This window comes from Balaenoptera physalus (genome assembly GCF_965194825.1).
Source record: "Balaenoptera physalus genome assembly, chromosome: 5".
Lineage (NCBI taxonomy): Eukaryota > Metazoa > Chordata > Mammalia > Artiodactyla > Balaenopteridae > Balaenoptera > Balaenoptera physalus.
In genome coordinates, this window is record NC_138884.1 from 92,947,176 (window position 1) to 92,970,125 (window position 22,950).

A 22,950-nucleotide genomic window follows, 5' to 3' on the forward strand; every position below is an offset into this window, starting at 1 on the left:
TCTAGATAAAATGTTCTATTGCTAAACAAAAAACAAACAAAGAAAAACTGAAATAGCTTTGTTAATATCTGGTAAAAGGGATTTTAAGAAAAACAAGATTTTTTAGAACACATAGTTATTTGATAATATAATCTTTCATTCAGCCAGACAATATGCTAATTCTAAACTTCAGTATGATTTAACATATTAGAAATAGAAATTTGTAAACATTCCTTCATAGTAAACAATTTTCTCAGAACAGTTTTCATTCTTAAGAATGTGACATTGCCTTATCATTAGAAAATTTAATGTAAATTTATGCATTTAAAACATATTTATATTTTTTGAAACACGTTGACACATATCCTAACAATTACTATCCCTGGTATAGTGGAAAAACTAGAAAACTCTTGAACCTAGAAAACTTTAAAATTGTACAGAGAAAGATTTTCTAGAATAATTTTATGATGATAAGTAACTAAAATCAATGTGAGTTTCTGTTGGCAGTAAATCCAATGAAATCTATTGCAGCAATACAAAAGAATATTCTAATTATTCACAAATAATCATGTATGAATTTCAAAGTGAAAAATCAAGATTGAGAAAATATTTATGACATGTTTCCATTTATATAAATCCCAAACACCTATAAAACTTTAAAAAATATATTGTTTAGGGATACTTATATATTCAGTAAACCTATAAGAGAGAAATATATTTTAAAAGAGGTATGCAGAAAGCTTCAGAGGGAAAGTCATGCTGTATTTTTTAAACTATGCATGAAATAAATATGAAAGAAAAGGATAAAGAAAGAAAGAAGGTACAGGACTGAGAAGATAGTGGATCTTATCCAGAAATAGAGTAAAACAAAATCCTGAAAAAACAGCACTGCATTGAGGCTAAAGAACAACCAATGGAGAGAAAAGTTAAATAACTTTTAGAGTACTATCTTTAGGAGAAAAGGAATCTGTAATGGCAAGATAAATTTGAGCTATGTTAAAGATACATTATTCTTTAATTAAAGAAAACAGTAGGTACTTATAAACTCAAGGAAAACAAACTAAATTCTCATTTTTCATAATGGTGAGCCAACAGTTTTGTAAAGAATATGAAAGAAGAAAGAGAACCATAAGCATATTATTTACAATGATGTCAGCAACAATTGGAGGTATTTAAATAGATATTAAAAGAGGTTTCTCTGGGAATGAACAGAGAAAAGAGAAGTTTCATTGTATTTTTATTTTTTATATTTTGCAATTTCAACCTAAAAATTAATTACTTTATTAAAAATGAAATTTTAAATGATAAAGCTGAGCTTCATTCAGAATACTGGAAACTAAATAAATAAAAAGTTATATCCCCAACTTAATCTGCAGATTCAGCAAAATCTCTATAAAAAGCCCAGGAAGATACTTCATGAACATAAAAAAACTGATTCTAAGGTTTACATGGAAAGAAAAACAACTGAGAATAGCCAACACAATAATGAAGAAGTACAAGGTCACAGGAGTAACACTACACAACTTCAAGTCTTACTATAAAGCCACAGTAATAAAGACAATGTAGTATTAATGGAAAAATAGACAGAATAATGGAACTGAATAGAGAACCCAGAAATAGACCAACACAAAAATAATACATTGATCTCTGCCAAAGGATCAAAGGCAATCAATGGAGAAAGGATAGTTATTTTGAATGCCATTTTTTGTACTTAGTCGAATTGGCTGACACCTTAACTCATTTTTTTCTTGTTTTTTCAGAGATACCTATAGATTACCACTTTCATTGTTTATGCTAAACTTAATTAATGAATACATATTAAATTATCTTTCGTTGTTGTTATTAACTATAGGACAATTCCCACTTGAAATTTCCACTACTTTGTTTAACAACCATTTCTGGAGCAGAGGCTCCTTAAAAAACTTAATTTGTCTTGGCTCTTTATTAACGGCATCTACAAACTATCAGTCATTTATTCCCATTGTCTTTCCTTCTCTTATATTACATTTTCCAACATTTTTCTTTTTTGTTTTAAATTAATTAATTAATTTATTTATGGCTGTGTTGGGTCTTCGTTTCTGTGAGAGGGCTTTCTCTAGTTGCAGCAAGCGGGGGCCACTTTTCATCGCGGTGCGCGGGCCTCTCACTATCTCGGCCTCTCTTGTTGCGGAGCACAGGCTCCAGACGTGCAGGCTCAGCAATTGTGGCTCACGGGCCCAGTTGCTCCGCGGCATGTGGGATCTTCCCAGACCAGGGCTCAAACCCATGTCCCGTGCATTGGCAGGCAGATTCTAAACCACTGCGCCACCAGGGAAGCCCCCAACATTTTTCTTATGTCCAAAGATGAAGAAAATGCTAGTGCAGAGGCTAGAAAAATCACACTGCTTTTAATAAATTTGGAGTTTATGTTTTACTTATAAAACTTAATATACGCAATAATACATGAAGTAGGAATAATTCTTTAATTTTTCTTTTGAGAAAACTGAGGGTTGTATTCTTTAATATTCATCTCAAATTCACACAGCTAGTAAGTAAGAAGCTGGCTTTTAAATTCTGCTTGCCTGAACCTAAAGTTCAAATTATATCTCCTCAATTTTGTTCTCACTGTGCACCGTGTTGCTAATGCTCTTTCTGTCTCCAATATTCTACAGTTCCAATGTGGTCAATAAACAATGGAAGAAATGGTTGGACATGACCCATGTCTTTAAAGGGTTTACAGCTAATCATCTGCTTTCTTAAATATTTGTGGGTCAAAATAAATAAGATACACAAGAAATTTTCAAATTACAAAGAACTTTCATCAAGCAAGAAATAAATATCAAAGTGAAAGATTAGATATGGGAGCCAGAATCTCTTCCATTAAACAGCCTACACACTCATAAACATATACACAGAGGGAGGGAGAGAGAGAGGGAGAGTGAGAGCAGAGAGAGGGAGGAAATAAAATATTGTAAAGTTAGTCATTACTAACTTTGAAGGTCATCAAAAGGTACAAACTTCCAGTTATAAGATCAATATGTCCTGGGATTGTAATTTACAGCACGGTGACTAGAGTTAACAATACTGTTATTGTATATTTGAAAGTTGTTAAGAGAGTAGATCTTAAAAGTTCTCACCACAGGAAAAAAGTGTGTAACTATGTGTGGTGATGGATGTTAATAAATGTATTGTGGTAATCATTTTGTAATATATACATATATTAAATCATTATGTTGTAATCATAAAAATAATACAATGTCATATGTTAGTTATATCTCAGTAGAAAAATTAAGGTTATAAGGATGGCTCATGGAACAGAAGGATGGCGAGAAATAAAAATTAAGACTCTCTTTCAAAAAAACATTATAAGGAATATTCACAGTAACACAGAATATGTGAGACTAGAGATAGGACCTCAAAAATAAATAGTATCTAATAAAAAGAGAAAGACAAGGAAAGGAATTCTAGGAACAAGAGGCAACATGAAAAAAAGGCCAGCAGCAATATGGGATATAATACAACAGGAGGAAAAAATAAACTAGTAAAAGAACCGACATAAGCAAAAATTCATTAGCAGCAACAGGCAAGGAAATTAGATAAACCTCATAGTATTAACCTCATGACTCTGGACTGCCTAGAAATCTCTCCACTCCCTTCCCACACTTCCTCCCAGAAGCAAACGAGGAAGGAGCTGATTAGATAGAATCACACCAGATAGAAAAGTTATTTAATTTGTACTACATACAAAGTAATTTTCAGTTTTCAATCATTTCTAAAAGTCAGTGGTCAATAAGCAAGTAAATTTTAGCTTTATTTAATCATGCTTTCTAGATCCTGTTGCTTTCCTAAAGTGGCCTTCATATTCTGGTATGATTTGGAGGATAAGAATAAAAGTAGTTATCATGTAAAAAGGTGGTGTCTTGAATACATTTTTTTAACCTGTACATTTCATTTTCATCTAAAGTTCGCCAAAGTGATATCAGCATTTTATTTCTGTTAAAAATTCTTCAGTATTCCTCCCGCATCAATCTTCTTACACATTTTGGAGTTTTTTTGGCTTTTTTTTTTAATGCCAATTAAGTTCTAATGATGGGAATTTGATGCCACATCCCCTTTTATCTGTTCTTAAATTAGCCATTTTTTCCAAATAAATTAACCTTAAAAAACCAAAAATATTATCTTGTTTTTAAAATAAATTTAATATTATTCTGGTTATTTAATAAAAGCCAGATTAAACCTGAATTGATAATGTTTATTAATTATTTTTTTCCTAACTAAATCATCGGAAATAAAATTACTTGGAATAAATTCTTTGGGAAGCCTTTATTCAGTACATACAAATTAAGACCATTCTTTCAAAAGGTGACTTTAATAGAACAATCTGCATGTTACCCAGCTGTGTATATTTAAAATAAGCACAACGCAAAGCTGATTGGGTGGAACTCATGCTTTGCACCTTACTATGGTATCCAGCAAGTCCTCTATCCATGCTATCAACAAATTTGGACATCTAACTAGTGCGATAATACTCATTTTCAAGTGTTGTATTAAAAAGATCCACAGCCTGGACATTGCCCAACCTCAGGTTAAAACGAGGCTCAGATAATCATAATCACATTTTTATACAAATAAACCATTGGTAAGTTGACTGATTATAGAGGTTATGTAATAAGTTACATGTTGATCATAGAATACTCTAAAACAGGGGTCCCCAAACCCAGGGCCGCTGACTGGTACCGGAACCGGGCTGCACAGCAGGAGGTGAGCGGTGGACGAGCGAGCGAAGCTTCATCTGCCGTCCCCCATGCTGCCTATCGCTCGCATTACTGCCTGAACCATTCCCCAACCTGCCCCATCCATGGAAAACTTGTCTTCCATGAAACCAGTCCCTGGTGCCAAAAATGTTGGAGACCGCTGCTCTAAAAGATCTCACTGAAGAATTATATTGCCTTGCTGTGTTTAAAAATGTTTCCATAAATGTTTCTTCGGAGACTGAAAGAAAACTATAATTTTAGAAAGTTATAACAAGAGTTTTAAATAGATCTTTCTGTCAAATCATATGAGAATTATACTTTCTATATTCAGCTAAAATGATTGAAAGAGATGTTTATGTATAGCAGCCCACTTTGATTTGGTTTTATATGTTTTCTATCTTATTTTCCACTTTTCATCTTTAGTATAGGCTTGCTGAATTCATTATAAATATTTATACAGAACCTGAATGTTGATTCTTTAACTTATGTGATTTCCTCATCCTCACCCTTTGATCCAAGTTTTCACAATGAAATTCTATCCTTGCTTTCACCAACTAACCATCATTTCCTCTATGTTGTATTTCTCTCTCCTGATATATCATCATGCTTCACATACTTAGTTTTTAACACAAATATTTCCACTCTAACCACATTAACATGAATGCATATGTTGATATATCTTTTTTCATAAGCTGTGCTGAGGACAGAATTAATTGCTTTGTTTTTGGAGGCACAAACTACTTTGTAAAATATTCTGTGCACAGTAGGTGCATTAATTTATTTGTCAAATTGATAGTGTTGATACATGTGAATACTTAACTGTTCACTTACTTACCATGTTATATGACAAATACATAACATAAAATAGGAACGTCCTCTTAGCCTTGTAAAATAGCTCTTTAATAAAATCCCTTTGTATAAAAACTGGATCTTTTGGGGAAATGAACAGCTTTTATTTAGAAATTACTTATAAACTTTATAAACAAACTCAATATTTGTTGACACTGATTTAACCTAAATGTTTTATGAATCCATTCAAACTAGAAATATTAATCAATGGGAAGTATTTTTGAAATAATGAATAAAGATTAATAGCTTTCGATTTAAATGTTACAACTTTAAATAGAAAATGATTCGAAAAGATATCTCATAATTAGGGTGATGCATACCCATGTTCTATTTGTCAATATACAGATTAACAGAAGATAGTTTAGAAGATGGATAAAGGAAAAAATAATAGGCTTTGAAGTAAAATCCAGTGTCCTACATATTAGCTGTGTAACTTTGAGCAAGTTACAAAAGTTTTCTGAGTTTTGGCCCCTTCTTAGGAAACTGACAAATATTTCATGAAGTTTTTAAAATATTTTTTATGGGGATGTAATTGTACATTGTGTGAGTTTAAGGTGTGCACCCTGTTGATTTGATACATTTAAATATTGCAATGTGATTCCCACCATAGCATTAACTAACACCTCTATCACATCATATCATTATCATTTTGTGGTAAAAACTTAAGATCTTGTCTCTCAACAACATTATAGTATATAACATATCATTATTGACTATAATCACAATGCTATGCATTGGATCTCCAGAACTTAGTTATCTTCTAGTAGCAATAATGTACCCTTTGACCAACATCTCTCTAACTCCCCTAACCCCCACCCCTTGTAACAACCATTTTATGTTCCTAAGAGTTCAGCTTTTTTAGATTCCACATATTATTAGTGATATCATACAGTATTTGTCTTTCTCTGTTTGACTTATCTCACTGAGCATAGTGCCCTCAAGGTACATTTTTGTTATTGTAAATGACAGGATTTCCTTCTTTCTCATGGCTGAATAATATTCCATTGTATACACATACCACAACTTCTTTTTCATTCATCCATTAACAGACAGGCTGTTTCCACATCTTGGCTATTGTGAATGATGGAGCAATGAATAGGGGAATGCAGGTATCTTTTTGATATCACATTTTCATTTCCTTTGGATACATAATCAGAAATGGAATTGCTGGATCTTATGATAGTTCTATTTTTAATTTTTTGAGGAATCTTCATACTGTTTTCCATAGTGGCTGAATCAGTTTATATCCCATCTACAGTGTACAAGGTTTGCCTCTTCTCTACTTTCTCACCAATACTTATTGCCTCTGCTGTTCTAACAGATGAGAGGTGATATCTCATTGTGATTTTGATTTGCATTTTCCTGATGATTAGTGATGTTGAGCATCTTTTCATTTACCTGTTAGCCATTTGTATGTCATCTTTGGAGAAATGTCTATTCAGTTTCTCTACCTACTTTTTACTAACATTGTTTGTTTGTTTGTTTTTCTATTGAGTTGTATGAGCTCTTTATATATTTTGGATTTTAACCCCTTATCAGATATATGGTTTGCAAATATTTTCTCTTATTCCATAGTTTACATTTTCATCTTGTTGATTGTTTCTTTTGCTGTGCATAAGCTTCTTAGTTTGATGTAGTCCCTCTTGTTGATTTTTGCTTTTTTGCTTGTCCTTTTATGTCATACTAAAAACAAAAACAAGAACAAAAACAACTGTTGCCAAGACCAGCGTCAAGGAGCTTTTTCCCTATGTTTCCTTCTTGGAGTTTTACAGTCTTAGGTCTTATGTTTCAATATCGTCTTGAAAAATGCATACATACCTAACTCAGTCAAGGTCACATATTAAATATCCTATGAATACTAGGACATTTCTTTCCCCTTCATTTCACATATCTTAAATGTCTGTATGTCTGCCTAATTATATTATGCCTAAAGAGACACTGTGGTTAATATCGAGAGAGAAGAAAAACATTCCCAATGTATGTAAAGCTTTGTATAAATAAAAAACTTCTGGCTTGACTAAATGTCAACAGATAAAAATATGTTTGCTTAGCTGACTTCCCTGGTAATAAATTCAGACTTGTAAAATTCAAGGGCATTCTTTGTACAGCTAGCAAACTTATTTAGCCTTAGAGAAGTCTAGCAACTCAATAGTTAATTTGCTAATTGGTTTTCCCTTTATGAGCATCAGCAGGACATAATTAAGATATTTTTGAAATAAGTATATATGCATTTAATACAGTGGATACTACTCATGGCTCATTGAATATTTCTTTGTCTACTATTTATATTTAAGTATTAAATATAAAAATATAAAATACCTTTAGTTAAAATTAATTCTCCTATAATTCCTCTTTAAAAATAGTTTTAAATTAATACATAAAAACACTATAATAAATTAAATTTAATTTTAATACAAATAAAATTCAATTCTATTATGGAGTATTCCAACCCCAGCTGAGGGGTATACAAACATGAAAAAAATGCAAAATTTTAAATAGATATGCACTTATCCTCACCAAAACCTACTAGAAATGTACTATTATCCTGGTTACCATTTTGCACCACCATGAAGGCTCACTCAAGATACTTCACAGATAAAGCAGGTGCAGCCAAATGTCTGAGCAAAAGAAAACTCAATATAGAAGCGCTGACACAGTAGTGCGGGAATTCTGGCAGAGGGGCTAGCATTTTCAATGCTCCTATAGTTGAGCAATATTGAGATTATTTTAAAGGAAAAATAATGCATTGGCAAATCTAAATCATCCTTATTTTCAGAGAGAGATGGCTGGGGCAGTACTTTCAAAAATAAAAAATGTATACAGTAAGGATTTGTAATAACCTATTATGGAAAAGAATCTGAAAAGTATATATATATATAGAGAGAGAGAGAGAGAGAGAGAGAGAGCTGAATCACTTTGTTGTACACTGAAACTAACACAATATTGTAAGTCAACTATAGTTCAATTAAAAAAAAGAATGAATATTGCATATCTTCCTATATGACCTCTCTTTAGATCAGAGAAAACTTAACCACACCATTAGAAGAAATTGCAAATGTTTAGACACTCAAAGATGTGAATGAAATACTATTGGTACCATTTTTTTATAGCTAACAAAGAAAAAGGAACATCAATATTCTTGCCCCAGCTTTAAAGGGAGCTATGCACACTCTGACAAATTATCTTAACTACCATCAAATATGAAAGTCATCATCCTATGGAATATCACCAAGAAAAAAATGTGGCCAAAGCAAAATAATCATATTTTTGGCATAAGAAATCTTTGCACACATAGGAAAACATCTCTTATCTTTACAAGATATTTTATATTTAATAATCTTGCCATTGCACTCCTTTGTGATGTGCCTAAGTCTTTTGTACATATTATTTATTGAATTGGTTGTCTTTTTAAGAATTGATTTGTGGTTATATATAATGCAAATATCTTCTCCTACTCTGTGGTTTACCTTTTCACTGTCTTAATTGTGTCTTCTGATAAACAGAAACCTCTAATTTTATTGGAGACCAATCTCTTAATTTATGGTTAGTGTTTTATGTGACATAGGAAATATTTTCTACCCCCAAGTTCATGAAGTTACTCTTCTATGTACTCTTTTGAAAGATTTATTGTTTTAACTTTCATATTTATATCTATAACCTGCCTGTAATTGATCATTTTTTTCAGTGTTAAATAGGAAATAGGAAAAAATATCTTACTGTGTTAGAACATTGGGCAGAATGTTGAAGGAAGTGTACATCCTTGATTCATGGAAAATTCTGAGAAAAACATTCAGTAATGGTCCATTATGTATGAAGGCTACTGTAGATTTTGTAAATACAGTTTTTCACATTACTGAAGCTCTCTTTTATCTCCAGTTTTCTAGAAGTTGTTTATTTTGAATGGTTGTTGGATTCATACAGATATAAAAGTGTTATACCTTGCTGAGAGATTGGTGATTTTTTAAAAATTATTCTGAAAGATCATTCTTTATTTATGGCAATGTTTTACTTTTAAAATCTAACTTGTCTGATACACACATAGCTACAGCAGCCTTCTTTTGATTAGTGTCTATAAGATATACTTTTTCCATTGTTTATAGGTCAGTTTTTCTGTATTTTTAATTTAGGTATATCTCTCCTTGGCAGTACATTGTGCCCCCTACCTTCCAATCTGAATATTTTATTGTTCAATTGAAGAATCTGGTTTAGTTTATACTATATAATTAAAAATGTTCAATCCTGTTTAAATCTCCTGATTCTCTCATTTCTTGCTTTCTTCTGGATTAAATTACTTATTTATAATTCCATTTATTCATTCTATTAGTTTATACTCTATTAGTTTAATTCTATTTTTTTTTTTAGATATATACTTTTAAAATATACTATTCTACTTGCAGTTCCCCTAAAGCTTACAAGATTCATGATTAATTAAAGTATATTTGTAATTATTCTTTTTACAACTTTCAAGGTGATATAAAGAACATAAAACTATTTATTAACTTCTTACCTTTCATGCTATCATTCTCATGTTTTTAGATTATAGATATATTTAAACTGTATGTTTTTGTTATTATTGCATCAATACTTACTTTTTATTTATTATTTAACACTCTGTATTGCTCTTTATTCCATCCTGCATTTCCATACTTCCACTCAAGATCATTATAATAATTTTTCATTTTTTTTTCAACAACAACAAAAACACTTAAATTTAGCAGAGTGAAGGGAAAATTTATAATTATAAATTAAATGCATACTACTATCATCCATGTAAAATACTGAGAAAACATCAAGAAAAGTACAATAAAATTTAACAATGGATACAGGAAAATAGGTGACTTTTTCTCTTTATACTATGATTTCTTTCCATTTTTCAACAATGCACATGCATTATTTTTATAAATAAAAACACTTGAATTGAAAAAAATATATAGCCTAAGTTTTTGTGGAACTCTCAGCTGAAAAACATTTGGCTTAAAGCCAGAATTTTCCTCATGCTCATAAAAGAAGTCAGACTTCTGGCTTTTTTTTTTTGGCTGCGTTGGGATTTCATTGCTGCGCTCGGGTTTTCTCTAGTTGCGTCGAGCGGGAGTGACTCTTTGTTGCAGTGCGCAGGCTTCTCATTGTGGTGGCTTCTCTTGTTGTGGAGCACACAGCTCTAGGCATGCAGGCTCAGTAGTTGCACAACGTGGGCCCTAGAGGGCATGGGCTTCAATAGTTGCGGCACGTGGTCTCAGTAGTCGTGGCTTGTGGGCTCTAGAAAGCAGGCTCAGCAGTTGTGGCGCACGGGCTTGGTTGCTCCGTGGAATGTGAGATCTTCCCGGACCAGGGAATGAACCCATGTCCTCAGCATTGGCATGCATATTCTTAACCACTGTGCCACCAGGGAAGTCCTTATTATTATTTTAATTGTTTGTTAATGATAATTTATTTCAATATTTATAGAAACAAGTCTTCATTTTACCTTCAATTTTTATGTATTTTTTTTCTGGCTATAGAATTCTAGTTCAGCAGGTATTTTTTCAGAACTGAAAAAAGTTCATTTAATCTGTCTCATTAATTCTGTTCAAGTGAGCTGTCAGCCTTAAGGCTGATTTGTTGAAGATAGTGTGCCATTTTGTCTTTTTTTTTATTTTTAAGTTTTCTCTTTGCCTTTAATTTTCAGCAACTTTACTATTATTTCCTTGAGTGTATTTTTTGTGTATTTTCATGCTTTGGGTTTATAGAATTCTTTTAATACATGGCTTAATCTATGTAATTAATTTCAATATTTTTACCCATTAGCTTTTAAAATATTGCTTTTAATTCTACCTCTCTTTTTCTCTCCCACTCTCACTTTCACTACCTCTTCATTGCTGAAGATACATAGTAGTCAAATTTCCAGTAAGTTTGATTTCTTCACTATGTGCCATGTCACTTATGTTAATTTTTGAATTTTTTCATTATTTTTTCAACATGCTTCAATCTTCATATATTTTTCTGATCTATCATCCAGTTTACTAATTCAGCTAAGATTAATCTGTTATTAAACCTATTTCCTAAGTTCTTAACCTGTTAAGGTATTTTTCATTACAATTATTCAATTCTTCATGTATAGTTTCATTTACCTTGCACTCTATTTCATGTGCATATTAAATATATGAGAAAACTCCAGTGGGTGTGTCTCTATTGTATGCTTTTTATCTTTCCATACCAGACCATACAGACTTTTTAAACTTTTTTATTTCACATTATTTTAAATTTACATGATACAAATATACTACATAGAGTTTTAGTGTATATTTCACCCAGTTTTTCCCAAAGATAGCATCTTACACAACTATTACCTGAATAAATATATTATTAAAACCACAAAGTCTCCATTGCTACAATGCTACCAACTACATTACAATTCACACCATATAGGCATATAGCTCTTTTTAACTGGTACATTTTATGTAATTTTATGAGTCTACCATAGTTTAGTTAACCAATGTTATGATAGACAATCATGCTACTTCCTGCTGTTTTTGCTATTACAAACAATGTTGCAGTTATATTTATCTACATAGCATATATCTTTGTGAATTTGTATGAGACTATCTGCAAAACTGACTGAAGAGATTGCTTGGTTTAGCTTTTTTTTTTTTTCATAAATATTGCCAAAATATTGTGTAAAAATTTAATGGATTTATAATTCCAGCAGTTAAACTCTCTTCCAAATGTTGTAGTATCAAACTTTGCCAAACTAAGTAAAAATATTGCTTTATCTTGCATTTCCTTGAATAATATTGTATACTGTTTTATATGTTTAGTGGTCTCTTGTGTATTGTATTCTAGGAACTGTCATATTTTTTCCTATTTTTTCTAGTTTGATTAATCATAAAAGCACTTTGTGTGGTCAAGAAATTAGCATTTTGTCATACAGCCTGAAAATATATTACCAGTTAAAAACTTTTGCAACAGCTTATCTACTTTTCTATGAAGAATGTATTTTATGTAAATTTATTAATCTTGCTCTTTATGACTTCTGAATTCAAGTCATTTTTCTGTCTTTTAGTAAAGTTTTAAATTTATCTCCATTTATGTCCACCAGCTATTTTAGTAATTTTTTTCCTATTATTTTAAATGTTTTCTAATAAAGTTGGATTTTTTTTCTCCTTTTCCAGTTTTTATATGGCTTTAAAATATTAAAAATCAATTGATTTTATATAATAATGTTTTTACTCAAATGTTCACTGAATTTGCATCTTTTAAAACAACTTTCTCACTGATTATCTTCAATTTTTCAGTTATTCAATCTTGTCATCTGCAAAATGCTAATTTTGCTTTTCCTGTGCAATATTTACATATCATACTTACTTTTCACATCAAAATGTCTTGCTAGAACTCCCAGAGTAATGTTAAATAATAAAGATCAGCATAGATATCTTTGTACTGTCCTAGACATTGATGGGAAAAGCTTAGTGATTCTCCATTTAGAATGCAGCTGACTTTTGAATATTCATATATCTATATCCATACAATATATCTATGTATATCCATGTGCTAAATAAGAATCCATCTGTTCTTGTTTCATTAAATGAAAGTCAGCATTGATTCCTAATTAAATATCAGAAACTTTTTATCATTTATGGAGTTCATTGATTTTTTTCTTTTTTGATTTATTTCTTTTTTCTTTTATTCTTTTTGATTTATTTTCTTTATGATATACATGCAATCTTAACAATAACCTTTGAATTACATATATACACATACACACACACACTCACACATACACGCACACTGGATTCAAATTGCAAAACTTTTAGTAAAGATAAATATGTTTATTAGTAAGCTGAGTATATAATGTTAGTTTTTGTGTTTTAATTGTGCTTTTTATAAATTTTGGTATTTATATAAAAGCTTAATTCAAAAATTAATTAGAATCTCTCTTGATGTTTTTGTGCTCTGGAATATTTTCAATAGCATCAGAATTATTTTTCTTTTGAAATTTGAGAAAATGTACCCAGGAAACCATCAAGCTTGCAATATTTTTCTAGTAACTTGTGTTTTTTCTCACACATTTTTATAATTACTATTCTAAGCTTTCTATGTCTTGTTTAGTCATTTTCTTTAATTACCTGAACAAATTCATGTTTTCAAATAAGGTTGAGAACAGGCAATTCAACTTTTAATGTATACCTTAAGCTTTGGCATATCTCCTGAACTTCATTCAACCTTACATATTCCTTTATACAATCAATGGCTCCTCTTGACTGTTTAACACACTTGAAAGACTTAATACAGTCCAAACCAAGCTCTTGATATTTTTCCCCAAACTAATTTACCTTAGTGGCTGGTATGTCAGCAAACAGTAATTCTAAACTCCCGGGTTCTTAAGGTGGTAAAAATGCTTTGGTGTCATCTTTCACTGTTCTCTTCCTTTCAAAATCCATCAGCTAGTCCTGTTGGCTCAACCTTCAAAACATATCCAGAAACCAGACTCTACTTACTTTCCTGTCATTCACACTACCTAAGGCAACATCATGCCTCTTCTAGAGGGCAGCATTTGACTTCTGAAGGTTGTCCTCACTTTGGTCTTAGACTTTCCACTGTATGGCAAATGTCATCTTTGAAAATGTGAGATCATGTCACAACCTTGTTCCAAACTGTACAATGTTTATTCCTCCCCCTGCTCCCACTGCCTTCATTTCCATTTAGTCTTTTATCCATTTCCCTTTCCTTCTAGAAAATTGAAATACAAAAGTCACTATGTAGGGCTGCAGGACTAGCTGTCTTGTTTCCCACCAAAGTGCAGGAGGGGGTTCTGTGGTGGCCCTGGTCGTGGTGTTAGAGACTAAATGGGAATAGTCTACAAAGTGGCAGAGTGACTGGCTGATGAGGAATATTATACCATGAGTAGAGTTAGGAGGCACAGGGTCAGAAAATGTAGGCAGCCTGATAATAGGGTTGGATGGAGGGTTTTGGGCGGGGAGTGAGCAGTGCAGAGTTTTAGAAACTGGATGAGTGAGAAGCGTGTCCAAAGTGGGGTGGGGTAAGGAGGTTTTTTGCAGGCAGTGGCCTGGGGAGGAGTGTCCAAGCCTGAGCTGAGTAAACGGGGTCTCTGTGGAAGGGACGGGGAGCAGCTATGACAAGAACAAAGACAACCACCAAACCATATTTCACCACCAAAACATATTTAAGGCATCTGCTAATGTCACCTTTGCTAGCATCTCAATTTAAAGCAAGTCTCATGGCAAAACCCAAAGTCCATTAGAGGTGGAAATATGTACTCTGAACACTCCATTGCAAATCACATAGCAAAAAGTATATATATATATATATATATATATATATATATATATATATATATATATATATATATATAATTCTATTGCATACTCAGACTGAAGAATCTGGAATACTAAGGCATTCTTCCTCATCCATCCATGCTATTAAACTCATTTTCCTCCATTAATAGTTTATGATTTTTTAAGACTATATAATTTGCTTTTATAGAAATATGTGTGTGTTTTATAAAATCTGGAGGAGTAAATGTAAGATCTCAGTATCCTTCATTATACAATCTGTATATTGCAATATACAGTTCACAATCATTTGTTCCAGACCTAGTTTTATGAGAAATATTCTTTCCTATTAATCAGTGTTTTTTATCATTTTTCATCGGTTTTAGGAAATGTAATAAAAATCTCTTTACTATGTCACTTTTTATGTAAATTTTTAATTTTTAAACATCAGTCTATTACCAGAAAAAAATGCATTAAATCCTTAGTTATGTAATCAGATCAAAATATTTCACTCTTTTAGACCATATTACAACTAGGTCTTGATTTATTTATCTTTTTGATATATCTGTTTTTAAAAACATTTTCTCTAATTAGCTCCAGAATTTACTGCATCTTCTTCCTTCCAATGGATTTCTTTTACTTAATGTAGTTCTTTTAATGAGTACATTTATATTATTATTTTAAACTGAAGTTTGAGTCACATACTCAGTGACAGAAGAGAAAAAACAAAAGAAAAAATTCATGGCTATTTTCAAGGGGATTAATAATACCTTTCAGGGTCTCTGAGGCTATACTCACAGAGTCTCAGACAAGGCCACACCAAAAGTGGACGTGAACAATTGAGTATATTACCAACAAATTAATATTGGTTCACATGATTTATTTAATTACACTAGGGCCATTGAAAGATAATTAACTTGCAATCAAGAAACCTGAATTCTACCCTTGAGACTGCCCAATAATTTATGACTTTGGATAAGTCACTTAATGTGTCTTTCACAGGTTTTTGACTGTTCTGGATTCTCTGTGAAGTCCATCCTTAACTCTCTAATAGACTTTTTTCTCTTGCCATCTGAAAATAAAATAATTTAAAATGATGGATAAAATGACTGTTATTGGCAAGGTCTATATTCATCATTTTATACTCTATGTATAAACAAAATAATAAAAGCATGAAAGTTTGAGAAAACTTTAAGCAAAATGAAATAACTGAATCCATCAGGAATTTTAGGAATCTTACTACTTTACTAATGGTAGCATTCATGTTAATATAATGTTTGAGGATTGATTTAAAATATCTTCTAATAATCACATGGTAAAATTAGAACCAGTTACTTGAAAATCCCTACTGCTGACTTTGATCAAGAAGGCAATTTTGGAAAAAAGACAATGTTATAAATTGAATGTTTATGTCCCCCCCAATAATCACATGATAAAAACCTAATCTCCAGTGTTTTGTATTTGAAGATGAGGTCTTTGTGAGGTAATTAAGTCATGAATGTAGAGCAGTCATGATGAGAATAGTGCTCTTTTAAGAAGAAACATGAGAGAGCTTCCTTTCTGTGTCATATGTGAGGACCTAAACAGGAAGAGTGTTCTCTCCAGGAATCAAATCAGCTGGCATCTTGATCTTGGACTTCCCAGTCTCCAGAACAGTGAGAAATACATTTCTGTTGTTTAAGCCACCCTGTCTATATAGCAGCCCAAACTGAATAAAACAGACTGCATATAGTTTTCCCACATATAGACTCTGTATAGAGTCTTCCTTTTAAAAATTGGGACCATGGGTTATTTAAGTTATTTTACTCTGTCAAATTGATAAAAGTTACTTGATAATACAAAAATTACAAACCTGAAAATACAGTATACAGAGATAGTTGAATAGACAAATGAGTTTCATAACCCTTTTTAAAGGCAGCCTAAAAATATATCCTGAATCCTTGTGATCTTAAATATATGGCATGCTGAAGACATATGGAATATTGAAACACTTAGTGGGTCTATTTAGACATAAGGCCCTAAGCATTAAGTATCTATTTATTAATACTTTCTGCACAGAACACTAATTCATGGAAATGGCAGCTACACATGGATCAGGAAATGACTCTAAGTGCATTCTTACAATGATAAAGCACATCTGAAGGACTTCTGTAGCCCTGGATTGCTAAGCAGATTCTTGAACCAAAATATTTTATGCACATAGCAGCATAATAACAGTGTTGTCCCCAAGTAGCTGCTGGGCCAGAGATATTTTAGGGTTTCTTAAAAAGAAACAGAAGTGAAATTTTAAACATTGTATTATTTTAGGAAAAGCACACAGTTTGGAGTGTGCTCAGAATTAGTACACAGGTTAGGAAGAAAGTAAAAATCATCACAATGCTGTAATACAATGCTTATGCTATTTATCTGGAGAAGAGATTATTTAAGGAATGTGTTAGGGCTCTCCATTAGGAGATATATATATATACATATATATATATATATATATATACATACATATATATATGTATACATATATATATATAAGTAAAATGTATATATATACATATATATAGTGTGTGTGTGTTTTCTACACAAATGAAAGTTTCCTTAAATTTTAGTTAGAATTTTCAAAGGCATTATATATTTAGATTAATGAAACACTTTATAATTTAACAAAACCATTTTCCAAAACAATCCTGAACGATAGGACTTTTTCCTTGTAGTTTTATTTTAGTTGGGGAAACTTAGTCTCAGATTGGAGAACACAAAATGCCCAAGGTCAAAGGGCAATGGTGGAATATAGGGATTTATACTCAGGTCTTATGACTTCCAGACATGTCTGTTCCAATATCCTAAGCTCATGTTAGACTTTGGGTGAGGCAAAGTTTCATATTTCTCCCCCAGCACTTATTAGAAGGATTATATATTTTAATTTTTTTTTATTTTTTATTGGATGGCAGTTGATTTACAGTGTTGTGTTAGTTTCAGGTGTACAGCAAAGTGATTCAGTTATACACATACGTATATCTATTCTTTTTCAGTTTCTTTTAACTCTGCTCAATAATCTGTAGAAGGGTTATCTTGAATGAGATCCAACATCTCTGACCTCAGGATCATCATCTCATAATAAGGATAATTCTACTATCTAATCCAGATGATTATTCTAGATACTAATTGATTTAAAATACAATTGGTAAAATTATTAGACCATCAGTCCATAACAAACTTTCAAATGTTAAGTAATGTTATCATCATTGTTAATACAGTTTAATAACAACAAATAACTCCAGTGCAATGATGGTATATGTCAAACAACCGATGCTCCAGGGGAAATAAAAAGCCCAGATTTGCTCATTTCCATTATCTAAATGCCCCTCTTTTCTCCTCCTCCCCAAAATCCCCAACACTGATTTAAAGCTCCCAAAGTGACTTCACTGACTGTTGAGTTGGGAAAACATCCATGAAATTTGTGTGATGTGGTTCCAGCATACCACTGTCTAGCACCACCATTTCTTTTAAGTAAGGAAACTGTGTTTGTTGCAAAATACATTGTGATAACTTACTTTGTATGTGATTTGGAGGTGGGCAGGAACCAAAACAACAAAAGAGAGCATGCAAAGTCTTTGTAGGGAAAAAAAAAAAGAAAAATTAAAACAGACAAATTTGTCTGTGTTTCTCCATGGGAAAATGAGGTAAGAGGAAAATAATAGAAAATGAGGGTAGGGAGAGTCCGGAGGGGAACCAGGGACATGTCAGTGGCTGGGAGACAAAAAATTAACTTCACAGTAAATGTTGTTGGCAAAGGACTTATATAAACAAGATTGTATGATTTTTTTTTTTTAATTATTTTTTTGTAAAATATTTAAACTCTTTACAATTCACTCCAGTTAACACTGATTATTTACAACTCTTGGAATCATTTGCTATGTACCCAGGGATAAATTTTTCCTAAAACTCTTAAAAATGTGTTGCAGCTAATGGTGATTATAAAATTTTTAAAGTGATAAAATTTTTAAAACCATATTTTACAACTGTTCAAAAATTTATAGTTGTTTACATTATACTTGAACACTGTATTGGACTTCTTTTGCAGAATTCCCAGATGTAAACTATTGTTATTTTGGTGGCTTATCAATTTATTGCCAGGATTCAGCACCAGAGAACTGTGAGTGTTCTAGTGGCTTTCTTTAAATCATCCCACTGTGTGCTCTTATTACTTTAGCCTGAATGTATTTATCATCAGTAAATCTTGTTGCCTGTAATTTTAAAACATTTAGCATCCCATTCCACTTAATTTGCAACCCTGTTTTATTGCAGTTTGTCTTATTAACAAGGAAGATATATCCAATTATTATTGTAGTATTAATAATATTTGAAGTATTAGATATTTCTACATAAAAAAGTTTTGTTAGTGTTCTCATTTTTTCCTTCATTATTTATTCTTTTATTTATTGTTTTTCTGATGTCAATCAATTTAGTTTCTTTGGGCAAAGCAAAAATTCAATATCTGTTTCTAAATTAAATAATTATTGAAAGTAATTTTCAAATAAATTCATACATTCAAGGGAACTATTGCTAGTACAACTTCAAAAAAAGCAATATTTCAGAATAATTTGATGCTACATGACTCTACAAAATATATATACATATATATATATTTTGTCATTAAGCTTTTACCCATCCTCAGAAATGGCATGTCACATGCCCAAGGAATGGCTCCTCAGATTTCAGATGTGCAAGAACTTCTCCTCATAAATCTAAATTCCAGCTCCATAGGGAGTCTGTTAGTCTGCTCAGGCTACCATAACAAAATGTTATAAACTGGGTGGCTCAAACATAGTTGTATATTTGCTCACAGATCTGGAAACTAGAAGTCCAATATCAAGGTGCTGAAAGGGTGGGTTTTTCTTCAGACTTCTCTCCTTGGCTTGCAGACCTTCTAGATATGTCCTCACATGATCTTTCCTCTGTGCACACACATTCCTGGTGTCTCCTTCTCTTCTTGTAAGGACACCACACTTACTGAATTAGGACCCCACCCTTACAAACTCATCTAACCGTAACTACCTCCTTGAAGGTCCTATCTCCAAATAGAGTCACATTGAGGGTCAGGCTTCAACCAATGAATTTGGGGAGAACACAGTTCAGTCCATTACAGGGCTCCTCATCTGTGTTTATAGATTTCAATTATTTGAAACTCCTCTGTTCTCTTAGGCAGAGATGTGATATCTTTCTGTTATCTAGTTAATATCTTTATTAGATATCAACAAGACATCATCAAGTCTTTATTAAATTATCTTTGAATAACTAATGTGGATTCTGGTTCCTGACTGAACCTGACACAAACACCACCCTACTAATGTTGGCTTTGACCATTTGAGTTGCCTTGGCAAACGTGATGGTGCCCCACCTGGTAAAGTTGTAGTTGTGTTTCTCCCTTTGAGCCTCATACAATTACTACAAGAACTTAGAGCTTTCATTTGGTAGCTGCTGGATCTTAAGTCTAGGTTCTAAAATAAAGACTTGTAGAGCCCCAGCCACTGCAGCACAAAGCAGAGCTGAACAGATGAGACCAACATACATCTAGAAGAATAAATTACTGCTATTATAAATTACTGAATTAAGGGTGTTGTTTACTGAACACCATTTTGACAATAGTCTGCTGATAAGATCCTTTTCTATGTGTTCTTCCCTGTATTTCTATGCTCCAGAAGGTAGTGTAATCACAACAAAAATATGGCAGAGCTTAAATCAGTGTCTCAAATTGTGGTCGGTAGATTATTTGGAGTGCCATTTATTATTAATAAGCACTCAATATAAGTTATCTATTATTACTATTGTTCTCTACTGGGATTTAGATTACCTGTTAAATATGCAAATTACTGAGTTCCATCTACTCTTTCAAATCTCTGAGGTTGGGCCTAGAAATTTGCATTTTAACAAGGTTCATAGTTAATTCCAAATGATTTCTATAACTGATCCTCTTTCTGTGAATAATTTCTGATGCTAACATACCATTTTAGTAGATTTGGTTATTCACTTTTCTAGTGTCCAAAAACACTTAGTATTTAAAAATCAGTTAGCCATTGTTCATGTTGAATGTATACCTTATTAGCCACAGTTTTTCTACGTAGGAGGTATGTTTTATTCATCATTTTTATACGTAAAAACTACCCCCAGTGGGTTTAATAAAAGTTTGCAGAATGACACAGATGGGGAAAAGAAAGTAAATGAGAGGAATAAGGAGATAGATAATTTGGAGCTGGACTTGGGGACAAGGGAGAGGGATGCCCTGACTGAGAGAGTCTTAAAAGGTAGCAGTTTGACAAGGATAAATCTTGCAAACTTGTTGAATTTGTCTAAGACCACATCATCTGATTAGCATTGACAACCAGGCCTCTGACAAGTATGCCATTAGTTTCCACTGACTACACTTGGAGAATCTGAATTGAACTATCTAAGAGAATAGATGAGAATTCAGTAAAGGCCCTCAGAGATGACATATAATTTAATTTAATTTAACGTTTAATATTTTTTCAAGAAATATTTTGATCATACTGTGTCTCATGTCTACTCTAAGAATTTTGAATTCTCTCTTTCCCTCTCCATATATATATGCATATATGTGTATATATATAAATACACACACACATATATATATAAAATATATGTGCATATATTTTTAAACACTGAACAAAATTTACACCTCATTTTTCATTGAATTCCCAAAAGACGGTTAAATCTTTCTACACTCTTACTCCTGGATTCATACCTGGAATAATGATATTATCTCTCTCAACATTTACACAATGTCTTACTGTGCTCTGCCATCATAAGGCAGCTGCAAAGCATTATTCAATGTGTAAAGACGTTATTAAGTCACATCTCAGTTGTATGAAGGTGGAAGAGAGTCGTGAAAGCAGAGGGCTTGACCTAAGACTTTAGCATACAGCCTTCTTCCTTTTTGATAAATAAGCTTAAACCTAAAGAGATTAATTCAACTTATTCCACTGTGGCCTGCAGCCTTGAAAGTGTACAGAAGATGCCAAAGGCTTCACAATCAGATAAAAACATGCTCTTGTTATTTTCTATAGTGGAGCAACAGAGTGGCAATGCTATTTGTAAGGAAATCCCTGACCTACTTGAGTGCTTACCTTTTTTATCCTACTGAGAGCATTATTCAGCCTACAGAAATGGATACCCAGAAGCCAGCAGGAAGTTATTTGGTTTTATAGCTTTATATCATGTAACAGACTTTGAAGGATTAAAAAAAATCAGGGAAGCTTCATTAGAATATTATAATTAATCCCACAGTAAAAACACTAAGAAGAAAGGAAATTGGAGGATTTACAACACAAAAGTAAAAAATATGCCAAGTATGTGGGAGAGTGAGGGAATCTCTTTTGGCCAAGAAATGTGGTTAGGAATTTAATTGACTGGAATGGCTTCACTCAGTGGGAATTAGGACAAAAGAAGCTAAACATACAAAAAGTATATCTTCTTAGTTTAGGCTGCTGTAACAAACTACCTTAGCCTGGGTGGCTTATAAACAATAGAAATTTATTTCTCATAGTTCTGGAGGCTGGAGTCTGTGATCAGGGTGCCAGCATGGTCAGGTTCTGGTGAGAGCTCTCTTCCTGTTTGCAGATTGACAACGTCTTGTATCCTCCCATGGTAGAGAGCAGAGACAGGAAGCAAGCTCTCTTGTGACTCTTATAAGGGCACTAATCCCCTTCATGAAGGTTCCACCCTCATGACCTCATCTAATCCTAATTACTTCCCCAAAACCCACCTCCTAATACACCACTTTGAAGGTAGGGTTTCAATGTATGAATTTTGGAATGACACAAATATTCAGTCCACAACAGGGCACAATAAATATGGGATGCTGATGATAAATAAAATTTAAATAAATTACCACAAAAGACAGCTTGAGCATTTTAAATTCAAAATATTATTTTATAAATACATACCAAACAATGTGTTCTGAATTTAACTGATACCAAGCAGGACCCTGTGGGGTCCCTGGGCACAAAAGCCTTTCTGTGTCCACTGTTTCTTGATTACAGGAAATAGGCTTCATTCAGCCTCCATGACTTTCCTTGAGTTCCAAAGAGCAGGTTCAAACTGTTGCTAAT